This window comes from Babylonia areolata, chromosome 5 (assembly GCF_041734735.1).
Source record: "Babylonia areolata isolate BAREFJ2019XMU chromosome 5, ASM4173473v1, whole genome shotgun sequence".
In the NCBI taxonomy this organism is placed as follows: Eukaryota; Metazoa; Mollusca; class Gastropoda; order Neogastropoda; family Buccinidae; genus Babylonia; species Babylonia areolata.
In genome coordinates, this window is record NC_134880.1 from 33,216,002 (window position 1) to 33,228,884 (window position 12,883).

Below are 12,883 nucleotides of genomic sequence, written 5' to 3' on the forward strand. Positions count from 1 at the left end.
AGTACTTGGTTCCCTTGTTCTGTTTCACATACTACACATCCTCATTCACACACGCGCGCTCGTACAGGAGAATGCGAATGCGAATACTTTATTCTTTATTAGACCATAGCCCTCAAGCACATCATAGCTATACCAAAATATCATTTATACATATCAACGGTCATGTCAAGCAAAACTGATCATCAAGACAACATATTATCTCTAAATCTAAATGCATAATGCACAAAAAAAAGGGGGGGGGGGAGGTGGGGGGCAGGGTGTTGGAGGGGGGGGGGGGCAAATTCTGAACACCACTCTCTCTTATGGATGATTCCAACAAACTAAATTCAAAGACACATAGATTTTGGTAATATTTTGAAGGAATAAACTTTTGTCTGATATAACTAGGAGTTGAACAACTCAAGACGAAGTGCAACTGATCTTACAGGGATTATTTATTTAACTGTCAAATATTTCATGTGGATTATTTACATAATTGTCAAATATTTTACTCTCTTAAATCTGTCACTGGTCTGAATATGTTCGTGCCATTTATCCATTTGCAATAGATATAGCCGTGTACGGACGGTACAAAAGACCTAAACTAAATGATGATTGACTGAATTAAAGGATAGACAAGATCCCACGCACAGGCCAGGAACACATAGAGGCCAGTCACAAACGGGTTTTTCTATTGTTTTATTTACAATAGTTGTTAGATGAGAAGAAAACCTAAGAGAAGAGAATAGAAGAGAAGACAACTAGGAGAAGAAGATAAGAAGAGAGATAATGAGAAGAAGACAGTGCCTGAAATGACACAAACAAATGTCAAAAGCACAACATGTCGGCACAAGTGAATAGTAAAGCTCATGTATACATATCACATGGAAAGACTATCACTCGGGTTTGGGATACGCAACGACATAATGCATATGTGTGAAGACCAAACGCTGACATCAAATGACATTTCTAATACATTTAAATAGTGCAGTTAAAGTGATTGAAGCTATGCTGACTTGGTGAAAGTACACTGACAGTATAGATTAGGTAAAGCTTATACCGTGTCAAAGTGACTCAAATGAATCAGTTTATCATGTTGCACTATACTGGAGTAAGCCGTATAGGAGAGAGCATGACAACTAAATTACAATTAACAGACCGATACATACCAGGTGGTTTTAACCAATAACTGATATTAATCCAACACTATCTTGTAATCACAACAGAATACTACACACATCTTAGAGTACTGAGCACACTGTAGCAGTACAACTGATATCAGCATGTAAAATAATACATGAATAATAAACAAGATATTAGAATCAGTGGCTTTGATATTATACTGGCAAACTGATAGACCAGATAGTAAGTGAAGAACCATCATGGCTTAACCATTAAGTGGTGAATGAACTTTATGCACACACTAGAACATTCTGGAACAAACTATCTGTGTCCAGAGACGTCATTGACTGTGACGTTACGAAGACTCAAATGGAATACTGCTACAAGCATATGACGACATGGCAATAATTTAGATCAATCATAGCCGAGCTGTGACTAACATGTCAAAGCAATAACTGAACAAATAATTAACTGAACAAAGCAATAACTGAACATACTCATATGAACACAAGTAATGTGTCAAACAATACAATTTACAAGTCAAAACATTCTACACAGTAATACTTACAGTGATACGTAGCTAGGTGTCAGCCGTTGTGGGGACACACACGACACAACACACACTGCCCGCGATGCAGCAAGAGAGAGAGAGAGAGAGAGAGAGAGCAGGCTCTGGTCAGATGACTGACCAGGTATGAAATGACCACTTATCACTCACTGTGCCAATTTATGCAAGTTAAGCGGACCGCAAAGGCCGTCACGTGCGCTGCAAGCCAGATCGTCACTAATCTGGAGAAATCTGACAACAAATGTGCTTCTTACAAGGTGTTCAGTGACAGATTTCTAGATGATTTCTGAACCGATTTACGTCGGATAAGCTGCAAACGAAAGAGCTCGACACCTACTTTATAATGAGTATAAAATGAAGTGTTGATTATTTAAGATGAATTTATAATCTTAATTTAAGTCACCTGAACAGGGTCAGTTTTAACGAGCTCGTCGCTGAAAATTACAAACTGCGTTAAATCAGTTTAACGTAGGCAAACATAAATGGAATAGACTTAAAGATGGAATTGCGACGATTCTGCCAGCATATAATACTTGTAGTTTACTGATCTGATAAAAGAGAAATTAATTAATTATGGTGGAACAGAAACACAAGTTTCCATTCAGCCTACTACTACCTTTTTCTATATTATAATTATTATTTTATTTATTTATGTAAGCTTATCTATTATTCATTCCCCCCCCCCCCCCCCCCTTTTCTTTTTCTCAAGGCCTGACTAAGCGCGTTGGGTTACACTGCTGGTCAGGCATCTGCTTGGCAGATGTGGTGTAGCATATATGGTTTTGTCCGAACGCAGTGACGCCTCCTTGAGTTACTGAAACTGAAACTGAAGCCATTCAGCCAATGACGTACGGCGATGCGACACTGGGCGAGCCTTGAGTAGGCTGTTTGGCGAGGACAAAATGATGTAAGCGGAGTGACGTCACACATTTTGTGGGCGGGTAAGGAGGGAAAACTGTCGTCTGCTAATACAGCTTGTGTGTGAGGCAAGCTAATACAGCTTGTGCTTGAGGCAAGTATTGGAGCAAGCATAGCGCTTGGTCACATAGATTTCACGCTTACGAAAAAACAGTAATAAATGCATTTACAGAACCAACACCCTGATTTACCCATACATTACCAAATCCATATTCAAACAAACAATTTCACACATCAGAAACCCAATTCTTCTTTCCTCTAGTGTACTATTCTTGTACCATTTTGTAGGCTTCACGAGGGAACTGAAACTCCTTCATTTGTAACAATTCAAACCAATAGGAAATACAACGAACAGCAGAATTTATATATTTTGCGTATCTGTCAGTTTCACAGTATCAGATCATTACATGTACAAATATCAACCCAGATAAATTTCTTTAACGCAAATAAATGTGCAGATTAACAATCCACAATAGCTTTAACCATCATATTTCTGAACCATACTGTACGACAGTCTGCACTCGTGAGTCAAATGTTTTCATTTAATAAAATTAAAGGATATTTTACTAAAGTATGATAGGTTTTTCAGGAAACATGATACAAGCGAGCTAGAGAGAGAGAGAGAGAGAGAGAGAGAGAGAGAGAGAGAGATTCAAATTCAGCTTGTTTAATTGTATTTGGGCCACAGGCCTATATATGACCAATAAATAAGTGAAAGTAGATAATGGCGAGGAGATTGTCAGGGCAACGAATCCAGATGCACACATATGCATACTAAATGTATCAAATGTGAACACTACAGTTAGTACAAGGATAATCGATTACACGTGGCAAACGTTAAACAAATGAGTGGTTCATTTAGAAAGTGATGCATGTCAGTCTTCTTAATATGATAATATGATTTTATTCTCTTGATTGCATGAAAAGCAAACTCGGAGACACGACACTTTTGGCTATTTTTCCAGGACAATAAAGTGGAGACAGATGGTGTACACATAACAGGCAAAAATCGTGTTCAGTATATATAGTACGGACATATGAAAAGGAAACGATGCTCGTCCTCTATGACATTTTTACAAAATGAACAGTGTCTGCTTTAGGATCAGTGGTAAATCTCTGCAGGTTCTTGTTTATTGGGAGAACGCCTAGTTGTGTCAAGGCAACCCTAAAGCAATAGATGTCAATTGTACTGAAAAATAATTCTTTTCCCAAAATGTTCTTGAATGAGCAGTCCTTGCCCTGAGTGATTCAGCCCACTCCTGTCTATACATGTCAAGCAGTTTTTCTTTAAATATGCGTATGAAAATGGGAACTTCCTCGACTCCTTGTTGTAACCATACAAAATAGAACCCACTCACAGAGAAATTTCCGGATTCCTTAGGCCCCATATTCTGTACCGTTTCTAAAGTTAACAACATTTCATATGCTTGCTTAGGTAGTTTGCTTTGAGACATTTTAAGTAGTCTAAACAAATATCTTATGCTTCTTATTGTAGAGATTATCAATAGTGGGTACCTACCTATTTCGCCGTTTATCAGTTTATTTGGATATTTCGTTGGTACTCCCAAATAATGTTTGCAAGCACCAAGATGAATTCTTTCGGTGGTATCAAGTCTGGACAAACCCCGAATTTCTGATGAATACAGAATTGACTGAATTTTTGGCGTAATTTTTTTTTTTTTTTAAAGAATGTTTCTTGGGACATTCCTTTTAAGGTAACGAAAGTTTCGTATAAATCATATACTACCTTCGTCGCTTTGCTAACAAGATCATTAGTTCCCTTCTTTTAACTTAAAAGTAAACTTAAATCCTAGGTAGCGGTTTAACCACCATGCTTCATTTTTTGATAGATAGCCACCCTTTCTAAAGACACTAATCTTGGTTTAGTCCACATTAACTTCTAATTTCAACTTTATGCAGCAGTTCTGAAGGCAGTCCAGTTGATTTGGGGATGGTGCTAGAAGTGTGACGTCATCAGCGAATAACAGTATGAACAACTCCATCAAATCAGGTAGCATTTGAATTCCATGTTTACCAACTTCGGTAATACGTAATGCAAGTTGATTAATAAATAACGAGAATAATGTAGGGTTTAAGACACAACTTTGGCGTATGTCTCTCGGGCATTTAAAAAAATCGGAGAATTCGTTGTTTGTTCTGACACATGATAATGAAGTGTTGTACATAGCATAAATATCACCACAAAAATTTCCTTCAATGCCTTCTTTTTTTAACTTGCCAAGTAATTTCTCCATGATGTACTGAGTCGAATGCCTTTTTGAAATCTACAAAGGCAATGTGAAGTTTGTGACCTTTCCTACTAAGGTATTTTTGTGCAATGGCAGAAAGCGTAAAGTTGTGGTCTACTGTGGAGCAGTTTTCTCTGAAACATGCCTGCCTGTTCTTCGGCAATTTTGCCGTTCTTTTCTAACCATTTATACAATTTATGAATTAGATTGGATGTGTAACACTTGCTAACAACGCTGAGTAAGGATATGCCTCTGTAATCATCGGTATTTCCCGCGTCGCCTTTCTTAAAAAAAAAGAAGAAAAAAGGCATTATGATTGCTTTCACCCTTTCCATTGGATAGTAACCTTTACTGAAAATGGTATTAAATAGTTCCGTTAGAAAGCAAATGACTTCATTCCCTCCAGCTTTCAACATCTCGGCTAAAATACCGTCTGTTCCACATGCCTTTCCAGATTTTAAACCTTTAAGAGCTTTCACCACTTCGTCATCAGTAATGCTTTACTCATGGCTACTTTCTTCTGTTGTGACATTATCATGTACTGCTTCTGTACAGCTCTCAATATCACCACCTAATATGTCTTTAAAGTGTCTGTACCATTCGTTAATGTCAATGTTGTCATTGGAGATAGGCTTGTTCCATCTGTCATGCCTTTCAGTTCCAGGCTTGTTCCATCTGTCATGCCTTTCAGCTCCCTCCAGAACACCGACGAGTTATTTCTATTTGCTTCTAGAAAAGCTGCCTTGTTTCTTTTGAACTCTTTTTTTCTTATTCCTTTTTAAAGTTTCATATTTTTGTTTAGACTTTATATAGTCTGTTCTGTCCGTGCCCTCATGGTACTCTGTCCCGATTTGAAATATATGTACAACTGGGATCAAAATAATATCCAGAAAGCCCATTCAAAATTAAGCATTCAAACATTGCACATAGTTTCAGTACCTGTTCACCAAATATGTTGACGGCCTTGAAATAAGGGCAAATGCCTGACCTGTATATAGACCCAAATGCGCTGATCAGACCTTCATCTGGCCTGGCTTGGATACATAAACAAAAGACAGAGTGAATTAATAAATAAACACACAAATAAATAATGAGAGACAAGTCAGACTGATTTGAATGGAAAAGAAAACAAAAAAGTCAGATGTGGTCAGTACGTCTCTCTGCCTACGTACGGACACAGCCACACACACACAGAGACAGACGCACACACACAGACGCGCGCGCGCGCGCACACACACATATGTATATATATATATATATATATATATATATATATATATATATATATATATATATATATATGAGGGCCTTTCAATAAGTTTTGCAATACAGCAATTCTAGGAAAATTACAAATCTGCTTTCTCCACTTTTTCGAAGAACACTCCCTCAGCTTGTATGCATTTTGTCATCCGCTCAAATCCTGTTGTCATGACGCCGGTCGGCGTGCCCTTGGGTATGTTCGTAATGAGACCCTTGAAGAAGGCTCGAGCATCTTCTGCACACTGAACCTTTTTCCGCTTCAACTGCTGCTCCACCTCGGGGAACAAAAACCAACAACAAGTGGCTAAGTCAGGAGAATACTGGGGATGAGTAACCAGTAGTACACCGTTCCCTTTCAGAAAGTCTCAATTTGCAGCAGCTATGTGAGCTCGGGTATTGTCATGATGCAGTAGTAGCCCTTCTGTTCCACTTCTTGGACGGCGTACACACCATGCTTCAAACACATTTGGGAGGCAGACAGTGATGTACCACCCAGAGTTTACTGTCTTTCTTTCTTGGAACGGTACAGTCGCAACACGGCCTGATTTTGCAAAGAAATATGCAACCAGACTCATGGAACGACGAAAATTGTGGGTGCACTTTCATCTGGAACGCCTCAAACGGCTGATTTTTTTTGTTTCTGAATCGCACTGGTACACCCATGTTTCATCCACCTGTTAGATGACCCAAACACGATCTGATCGTCCACCATCGAATTTTCGCAACATGTATGTACACCATTCAACCCTACTCTGTTTCTCCTCTTGTCAAGTTGGTGATATACCCAACGGGCATATCGCTTCCTTACACTGATATGTTTAAGAAGGATGGTGCTAAATGCTCCCTGGTGAATTCTTCATCTTCTCCTTCATTTCGTCAATGCTGACACGAGAGTCATAATGGATTACAGACTACTGACCTCATCTGGGGCCACTTTCTTGGCCGTTTACCACTGTTACAGGTCGGCCAGGTTTAGGGAGGGACATACAACAGTAAAGCTCTAACCCAATTCCCCCCGATCATGCCCAGCTCTCGGGAACAGAGAGGGTTACCTCAGTTAGCTTCTAAACTGCCAGTCTTGACCCAGCCTCAAACAGGGGTAGCCAATTGACACACACAGGCCAATGTGTGCCGCTTGTCTTAGGAGAGGTCCGAGCCAAAGGGATGTGTTGAGAGCAGCATGCTCTCTCTCAAGCCCCAGGATCTCATTCCCCTCCGTCACAGGTTGCGCCGCACGGTAAGCACGGCGGGCCTGAAGAAGGCCGCAGAGAAAAAAAAATGTGGAAAAGACAGAAAAGAAGGCAGTAAAAAGAAGAGAGAATAGCAAAATGGGACAGTGGGTCACTTTTTAGTTTGGGTCTCACTCACGGCCTGTTCGGCATGGGAAGCCCTATCAGGAGCATCAGCTCAAAAACCTCCACGTGTTAGCCTGAACAGCTACAATGACTATATAGGCTGTCAAATAAGACCGGGGACTAGAGTAGTAAACCCTTTAGAAGCACTGATGCCCCCCACAGACATAGTTTGCTCGATCACTTGCTACTGAGCCTCCCGACCACAACAAAGTAGTGACCTCGGGTGGGGATAACAAAAGACGTGTTGGGAAGGGCAGTAGTTTGTGAGTGTGTGTGTGTGTGTGTGTATATATATATATATATATATATATTAAATTCAGGCCCAGATGTCTTTGTTTTTTTCATAACGTGATGTAGAACACACCAAAAAACAGTCTTGGTTAATCTTTTAACCTTTAAAACTGTAGTAGTGTTTGGGGTTGGGTGGTGGTATGAAAAGCTCCCATTTATGTCCATGTTGGTTCAGTGTACCTCCAAAAGGAAAGTTTCGTTTACACAACAAGCGACGGGCGCAATAGCAGAGTGGTTAAAGCGTTGGACTGTCAATCTGAGGGTCTTGGGTTCAAATCATGGTGACGGCGCCCTGGTGGATAAAGGTTGGAGATTTTTACGATCTCCCAGGTCAACATATGTGCAGACCTGCTAGTGCCTGAACCCCCTTCGTGTGTACATGCAAGCAGAAGATCAAATACGCACGTTAAAGATCCTGTAATCCATGTCAGCGTTCGGTGGGTTATGGAAACAAGAACATACCCAGCATGCACACCCCCAAAAACGGAGTATAGCTGAATACATGGTGAGGTAAAAACGGTTATACACGTAAAAAGCCCACTCGTGTGCATACGAGTGAACGCAGAAGAAGAAGAAGAGTTTACACAAGCAACAGCCATTTCGCATTTATGAAGTGATCATCAGACTTGCTACCTGTTCTTGTCTGCCAACCACAGAGAAATCACTATTCAAGCAAGGAGAATTTTCCAATTGCTCGGCAGCGACTATTTTTCCATAAAGAAAATGTCTCTCAATAACCAACTTGAGCAGAACACGGAAAGTATAAACCAGGCATATAAATATAACAAACGTTCTAAAATTGTCTTAAAACCTGCTCATAGAAACGACAAGATACGGTCTAAGGGTGCCAGTTACAAGGGATAAAAAATCCACAGGGGACTAAAATAAACAAGAGAGGCAAGGCCTTCAAGACTCACTTGTGGCAAATTAAGTCCCCTAGCATTAATTTTTACCCTCTGCACCAAAACGTTTGCAAAATAAATAAAACTTCCATGCTTAGCAAAAGAAGTTCCTGTTTGAACAAAAAATGATAATAATGACTGCTCTTGTTGTTGGGTCAGAATATCAGATCAAAGTGCCAAGTTTAGAGAATACAAAAAATATAAATATAACAGTAAATGCAGTTTGCATATAATTAGGCTTCATTTTTTTTTTTTTTTTTTTTTTTTTTTTTTTTGTGCTCATCCCAGAGGTGCAATATTGTTTTAAACAAGGTGACTGGAAAGAACTGAATTTTTCCTATTTTTATGCCTAATTTGGTGTCAACTGACAAAGTATTTGCAGAGAAAATGTCAATGTTAAAGTTTACCACGGACAGTGGGAGAAAATGGTGGGAAACAATGGGAAAATAGGACACAGGTATCTTGTGGTCAGTTAATCCAGTCTTCTGTCCTAGATGCTGTTTGCATAGAAGACAAAATAAATCCGAGGCCTAAACGGCCAAAGTTAGAACATTGCAAAACTGATTTATCATATATTATCCTCATGAATAAAGAATTTTATCTTGTAATCTTTCTGTCTCTTTCTCATACACATCTAATTCAGTAAATACATTCCACATTTGAAACTATTTTGTGCCCAATTATTGTTACAGAACCTCTCTCTCACACACACACACACACACACAGAGAGAGAGAATGAATGAATGAATGAATGGTTTATTCATATAGGCCATTGCCCCTCATGAAAGGGTGTCAGACAAAAACATATGTGAGAAGAAAAAATAAAATAAAATAAGCAAGACAAATATCATACGTTGTCATGCAGTATACACTTAACTAAGTAGTACACAGCAGATAAATAACAACACGCCTATTTAACTGAACTCAATAAAGTAATCGTGTCATCAGAAGTGGCACAAGCTTAATAAATGAATTTTACGACGTAAGAGTGGATCGAAGCTTAAACGCTTTGTACAGATAAATTGAGAAATTTCTGATAGTTTGTTCGTGTGTAGATGCCATAAGTAGCGATAATCTAAACTGACTAGGGAACTTAAAAAATTTCAACGGTATGTATTGCATTCTTAAGTCATACATAACAGGACAGGATAGAACAAAGTGCACTTCATTTTCCTTCCCCTTCTTACACAGTGGACATAATAAATCAGACTCATCATGTACTTTATAACGGTGACTATGTTCTGCAATTTCCGAAATACCAAGTCTAAATCTAGTCATTATATACTTTAAATGTTTATCTATATTCATCAATAAATAGGTTTTGACATCGGGTATAGTACAAAAGGTTTTATAGGCATTAAATCTTTCACTGTTGTTAACATGGAAATCCCATTCTTGCCATCTACAAGCAATAAGTCTTTCTTTAAAAGTCCGAAGAAACTCATCAATCCCCTCTACACCTTGATTAAGCCATACATACCCAAATCCAAACATAAACAGTTTACAGCGTATACTTGTAGCCCAGTTTCTTTTGCCACGCGCATCAAAATCAAATAACATTTTATAGGCTTTGTGAGGCAGTCTAGATTCATGCATTCTCAGTAACTTTAACCAATACTTAATGCATTTTATAACTGAATTTATATAGATAGGATATCTGTTTGTTTCCCCGTATATCAAATCATTGGGAGTTCGCTCTTCTACGCCTAAGAACTTCTTAAGTGCAAATAAATGTATCTTTTCACACTGAAATGCAGCTTTATCGAGTCCCCATAATTCGGCACCATATTGGACTATTGGTTGAATCTGTGAGTCAAACAGCTTTAAATATATGTTTAAAGAATTACATTTCAGTTTCGATAATTTCTGTAAAATATACAATAAAGCGTTTTTTCCCCTACTGTTAAGATCGCTACAGGCTGCCCCAAAACTCAACTTTGTGGAAAAGTAAATTCCTAAGTATTTATATGCATTAATAACTGGCATTACAACGCCATTATAAAACCATCTTTCCCTGGCAGCTAAATACCCTCCTTTCCTGAATACAACGATATTGCTTTTATTCATGTTTACTTTTAAACGTAGAGCTGAAGCCGCATGATATAAATTGTTAAGCTGTGTTTGTAAACCTATCACAGTTTCGGATAATAAAGCAACATCATCAGCTAATAACAGTATAAATAATTCAAAATAATTAGGCATAAATGTTGCTCCATGTCTACCTTCTCTGATTACTTCTAATGCTATCTCATTAATAAATAAGGAAAACAGAACAGGACTGCAAACATCACCTTGCTTTACACCACGGGTACAATTAATGTAATCTGTTAATCTGGCACCACATCTAATTCTGGCTTTAACATTAGTATACATACTATAGATACAACGAAAAATCTTACCCTTAATACCGCTTTTCAAAAGAATAGGCCATAATAAATTTCTCTCTATGGAATCAAAAGCTTTTTCAAAATCAATAAAGGCCACATACAATTTACGATTAAAAGAAAATTGTTTTTGTATCAGTGCCAATAACGTGAACATGTGATCAACAGTTGAATAACCTCTTTTAAATCCTGCTTGATGTTCACCTGTCAAATTATGTTCATTTATCAGTTCTTGGAGTCTATTATTTATAACTGCACTATAAAACTTGCTACTTACATCACATAATGTTATACCTCTATAATTACCTGGATTATTTATATCACCTTTTTTAAACAAAGGGAGTACAATAGAGTCTGTCCAATTTTCCGGAAAAGTACCTTCATCAAATAAGACATTAAAAAGCTTTACGAAAAAGTCAGCCACTCTATCCCCAGCATATTTTAACATTTCCCCAATTACCCCATCTGGTCCAGCAGCTTTACTATTTTTTAAATTTCTAATAACAAGTAATACCTCTTCTTTTGATATTGGCCGGTTCATGTAATCAATGTCCCCTTCATTATCATCATTGTGGTTTTCATCAATACCATCTTCAGTTATAAAAGATACATCTGCAGATGTCTCTAATTCAAGTAAACTTTTAAAATGCATAAACCAGTCGTCGACTGTTAAATTATTCCTAACCTGTTTCTTTTTAAATGAAATTTTATGTACAGCATCCCAAAATTCTCTTTGATTATTTACCGCACTGATAAGCTTATCCAGTAACAAATCATTGTATTCCTTTTCTTTTCTTTTTATCAAATTTTTATACTCTCTTCTTGCCACGCAATAGGCATCACTATCATCTTTATCTTTAGTCCGATTAAATATCCTTAGCAATTTTTTCGCTTTTAACTTGCTAGTTTTACATTCATTGTCGTACCAGTCGCTGTGTTTATCATGCATTGCCAGATTATTTTTTCTTTTCATACATTCCGCGTGCACTTTAAGACAGTCATTAAGCATGTTCAAAGCAGCATCACAATCAAAGTCAATCAATTCAATTGCACGATCAAGTAACAGTAGTGTTTCATCAGAGTTCATTGCCTGTGTAAAAGTATATTGTAAATCAGTGTTCCATACAAATTTTTCTATAATATGTTTTTCATCTGGTATGTGCACATGTGTTTCATTTCTTGTGTCTGCAAAACTTAAATACAATTCAATGGGTTGATGATCCGACTCAATTCTTTCTGATACTATCAATTTACAAGAGGAAAAAACACTGATAAACAAATCCATAGATAACAAAAAATAATCATTAACACTGCTACCTGTGTCTGATATATATGTATACTTACCCTCAGTGTCCCCATTACATATACCATTCATTATACACAAACCAAGTGCAGTACACATACTTAGCAGATATTTGCCATAGTTATTAACAACACAGTCAGCTGATTTTCTACGGCTGCTAATGAATGCATGACTATTTTTAAATTGATTACAATGGACATCAATGCCATTTAAAAAATCCTGAGAAAGGTTGGAAATTCTACTGTTTAAATCGCCAGACAAAATAACATGTGCATCATTAAACTCAAGCATACAGTCAAAAAGACAGTCTTCAAGTGCGCTTATACCATTTTCAATATCGAAGTAAGTATAATACGGTGAGCCCTCAGGTGGAACATAAGAACACACATATATGACATCTTCCGGTAAACCAAACAATTTTTTATCAATTAGAAACACTAGACTATTAGGAGATTTCATCTTAATTTCTTTAACGTAAGGAATAAATCTGTTTCTGATAAGACATAGTATACCACCTGAGCGCCTTCCCTGTTTGGTAAATTTAACAGCTGG

General features: G+C 37.6%; 1 protein-coding gene across 1 annotated transcript in view; it reads left to right on the top strand.

Annotated features, from left to right (window-relative positions):
- Nucleotides 1–12,883, top strand: part of LOC143282034 (tyrosine-protein phosphatase non-receptor type 2-like) — a 93,908-nt gene that overhangs the window by 52,466 nt on the left and 28,559 nt on the right. The gene's annotated exons all lie outside the window — the stretch shown is intronic.